Below are 4,944 nucleotides of genomic sequence, written 5' to 3'. Positions count from 1 at the left end.
CCAGCTGCTGCTTATTGCTCTCCCCCAGTATTCTTAACACCTTCAGCTGCACAGACTCAGAGCTGAAGTGTTTACTGTGTAGCTGCAGGCAGTCAGGAGACAAATGCTGGGCACAGGAGCTGAAAGAAGTTTTGAAGAGCATTGTGTGTATCAGCAGTGTCATTATACAGCTAGGACTTGTAGTTCTATATATACACAACATGCTGCTGAGTCTCCCAGCAGGCAGTCATGTCACTCAGGGCAGTACTTGTATTCACTCCCTTAGCAGTGTCATTATACAGCTGGGACTTGTAGTTCTACACATACAACATGCTGCTATGTCACTCAGGGCAGCACTTGTATTCACTCTTAGCAGTGCAGGGGGAGGGGCAGAGATGGTTTTTATTGCAAGTAAACAAAGAGCCAGAAGAGAACCAGGGAAATGAGGAAATAGATATTTTTTTTGCCTAAAACTTGCTTAGCTTAGTTATACAGGGTGGGCCATTTATATGGATACACCTTAATAAAATGGGAATGGTTGGTGATATTAACTTCCTGTTTGTGGCCCATTAGTATATGTGAGGGGGGAAACTTTTCAAGATGGGTGGTGACCATGGAGGCCATTTTGAATCCAACTTTTGTTTTTTCAATAGGAAAAGGGTCATGTGACACATCAAACTTATCGTGAATTTCACAAGAAAAACAATGGTGCACTTGGTTTTAATGTAACTTTATTCTTTCATGAGTTATTTACAAGTTTATGACCACTTATAAAATGTGTTCAATGTGCTGCCCATTGTGTTGGATTGTCAATGCAACCCTCTTCTCCCACTCTTCACACACTGATAGCAACACCGCAGGAGAAATGCTAGCACAGGCTTCCAGTATCCGTAGTTTCAGGTGCTGCACATCTCGTATCTTCACAGCATAGACAATTGCCTTCAGATGACCCCAAAGATAAAAGTCTAAGGGGGTCAGATCGGGAGACCTTGGGGGCCATTCAACTGGCCCACAACGACCAATCCACTTTCCAGGAAACTGTTCATCTAGGAATGCTCGGACCTGACACCCATAATGTGGTGGTGCACCATCTTGCTGGAAAAACTCAGGGAACGTGCCAGCTTCAGTGCATAAAGAAAAAAACACATCATCACGTAGCAATTTCGCATATCCAGTGGCCTTGAGGTTTCCATTGATGAAGAATGGCCCCAATATCTTTGTACCCCATATACCACACCATCAATTTTTTTTGTTCCAACAGTCTTGGAGGGATCTATCCAATGTGGGTCAGTGTCAGACCAATAGCGGTGGTTTTGTTTGTTAACTTCACCATTCACATAAAAGTTTGCCTCATCACTGAACAAAATCTTCTGTGGAAACTGAGGGTCCTGTTCCAATTTTAGTTTTGCCCATTCTGCAAATTCAGTGCGCCGATCTGGGTCATCCTCGTTGAGATGGTGCAGTAGCTGGAGTTTGTAAGGGTGCCAATTGTGAGTAGCTAATATCCGCCGAAGGGATGTTCGACTAATGCCACTCTCCAGTGACATGCGGCAAGTGGTACGCTGTGGGCTCTTGCTGAATGAAGCTAGGATAGCCACTGATGTTTCTTCATTAGAGACAGATTTCATGCGTCCACATTTTGGCAAATCCAACACTGAAACTTAGCAAGCAGTTTGCTAACTGTAGCATGGGAGATGGGTGGTCTCGTAGGGTGTCTTGCATTGAAATCTGCTGCAATGACCCGGTTACGGTTACTGCGTTCACCAGACATCAACACAATTTCTATCCGCTCCTCACGTGTTAACCTCGGCGACATGTCAATGGCTGTAAACAAAGAGAAACTTGTAAATAACTCATGAAAGAATAAAGTTACATTAAAACCAAGCACACCATTGTTTTTCTTGTGAAATTCCCAATAAGTTTGATATTTAACAGGACCCTCTTCCTATTGAAAAAACAAAAGTTGGATTCAAAATGGCCACCATGGTCACCACCCATCTTGAAAAGTTTCCCCCCTCACATATACTAATGGGCCACAAACAGGAAGTTAATATCACCAACCATTCTCATTTTATTAAGGTGTATCCATATAAATGGCCCATCCTGTATATCGCTGACCATGAGATTTACAGTGCTATATTTTTTTTTCATAACTAGGACAACCCCTTTAACTACTGGGCTGTAGAGCTCAGTGCTAAGTCATTGCTGAAAAACCTCAAACTTCTATGATGTTTTTCAACAATGACTTAGCATTGAGCTCTATAGCCTAGTGGTTAAGGTTCTTGCCTCCAATGTAGATGGTTGTGAGTTCGAATCTCCACAGAAACATTAAAAAAAATAGAGGCTAAGGGTACTTTCACACTAGTGTTATTCTTTTCCGGCATTGAGTTCCATCCTAGGGGCTCAATGCCTGAAAATAATTAATCCGTTTTATCCTAATGCATCCTGAATGGAGAGTAATCCGTTCAGGATGCATCAGGATGTCTTCAGTTCAGTCTTTTTGCCTTTTCAGGACGGAGATAATACTGCAGCATGCACTTGCCGGAATGCTGGAGTCAGCATTTTTTCCCATTGATATGCCGGATCCGGCCCCGGCAAAACGGATCCTCAAGCTCAGACCATCAAAAATGTGAAAAAAAAAAAAAATAATGGATCTGTTTTTCCAGATGACGCCAGAGAGACGGATCTGGCATTTCAATGCATTTGTCAGACGGATCAGGATCCTGATCCGTCTGACAAATGCGATTAGTTTGCATACGTTTTGACGGATCCAGCAGGCAGTGTCGACAACAGAACTGCCTGCCAGAATCCTCTGCCGCAAGTGTCAAAGTACCCTAAATAAGACTTAAATATACAGGGTGTACCCAATTGTGAAAAGTTTGATTTTATTGAGAAATAAAATATGATCAAATAACACCAGTATTAATCCACGTCAACATTTTTAACTTGGAAACCCTAAATGCACCCCCGCTCAGGACATCTATAGGCCTGCTCACTGCAGCAAGCTAAGCTTCATCGAAAATTCTTTTCAACTTAATATTCTGACCCTCATAACTTTTTTGTAGTTAGGTCTACGGAGATATGTAGGGGCTCATTTTTTGTGGGGCGATCTGTTGTTTTTGACAATACCATTTTGGGGTGTGTATGACTTGATCACTTTATTAAATTTTCTTTGGAGATAAAGTGATGAAAAAAACACAAATCAGCCTTTTTATTTTTTTATGTTACACCATTTATCATATGGGCAAACTTTAATACCTAATAGTATGGGCATTTTCAAATGCAGCGATGCCCATAATAATATATATTTTTTGTTTCTTTTTATTTTGGATAATGGGGCTGATTTTAATTTAATTTTTAGTTATATTTTCAAAACTTTTACATTTTTTTTACAATCAGTTGTAAAATGCTCCATTAGGCTACATACACACGACCGTATGTATTTTGCGGTCCGAAAATTGCGGATCCACAAAAAAAAAAAAAAAAACATCTATTGTAACAATGCCTAAAATGGACAAGAATAGGACATGTTCTATTTTTTTGGCGAGGCTACGGAACGGACATGCTGATGCGGACATCAGTGTGCTGTCCGCATTTTTTGCTGACCCATTGAAATGAATGAACGGCCTGAACTGGAATATACTAACAATGAGCCTGGAATATAAAAAACACTGCTTGCTACTGCCCTCCCCCATCAAGAATATTTATATGTTCCAACCATATACTAACTTTTTATTAAGTCTGAATAGATCTCTTACTCTGGCACACTAGACAACAGTGTGTTTATGTATTCACTCTTTCGGTCTGGGCCGGGGGAGGGAGCTGCACTGAATTGAAGCAGACGTGAGCGCAGAGGATACTACATGCCCGCCTCTGTCTATTCCTGCGATACACTGGCCAATCAGCAGCAGGATCTTTGCACCACTAAATGCTGATTGGACAGTGTAAAATGCAGCAGACGCAGGGAGGGAGCCCGCAGCCCGAATGAGATTAGACAGGGAGCGGTCACGGTAGGGAAGGGGCCCCGAGGGAGAACAGCAGCCGCCTCCTCAATGCCTTAATTAACTATGTGAATAAACTGTGCAGAGTAGACATAAGGGGTGGGGCCTTCCATGTGCCACAGGCCCCATAGCAATGGCGTGGTCTGCCTATATTGGCAGTACACCACTGCTTTTAGTGTCCCCATAGTGGCCACCATTGAATGTGTGCCAGGACAAAAATGCTCCCTTATAATGTCCACTAAAAAAAAATAAAAAATAATGCCCCCTTGTGCCAGTACAAAAAAAATGCTCCCTTATAAATAATAAAACTTTCTTGCAAAGATACACAAAAATATTGAACAACCCGTGGGGAGACCCATAGTATCAGGCATTAGTGGCTTGAACGACCCGATTTGCAAATATGTTGAGTTTTTCTTGCATCCCTTAGTGGAGGAGCTCCCATCGTATTTGAAGGACACCACAGACATCTTGACAAAGGTGGAGGAGATTCAACTTGAACCTGATATGCTGATTGCGACGTGTGATGTCGAATCATTGTATATCTCAGATAGACACAAAGATGGCTTGAAGGCTGCACATTTCTTCCTACGGACTGCCAATATGGAGAACGGTAAACGTAAGTTTATTATGTCTTAACTTGAGTTTGTGTTGAACCATAATTTCTTCCTGTTTGGGGGGGGTCTTTCTTCCTACAGCTCCAGGGAACTGCGATGAGGGCGTCTTGTGCGCCCTCGTATGCTAATTTGTTCCTGTCGATAGTAGTCAAGGGGGGGGGGAGGTTCGGCGGAATCACTGTTACCAGTCATTGCCGCTGGATGCCTGCTGCATTATACAGCCCACTACATACATTCCGTCTACCACTTTGACGTACAGTGACCACTTTACGTCACAGTGGTTGAAGGGGTTAATAATGTATATAGAAAGTAAATTGTCAGGTATATAAACAAGGAAAAAGCCATACTAG

The sequence above is a fragment of the Bufo bufo genome, chromosome 4, assembly GCF_905171765.1.
Source record: "Bufo bufo chromosome 4, aBufBuf1.1, whole genome shotgun sequence".
NCBI classification, from domain to species: Eukaryota; Metazoa; Chordata; class Amphibia; order Anura; family Bufonidae; genus Bufo; species Bufo bufo.
This window is presented reverse-complemented; position numbering follows the sequence as displayed.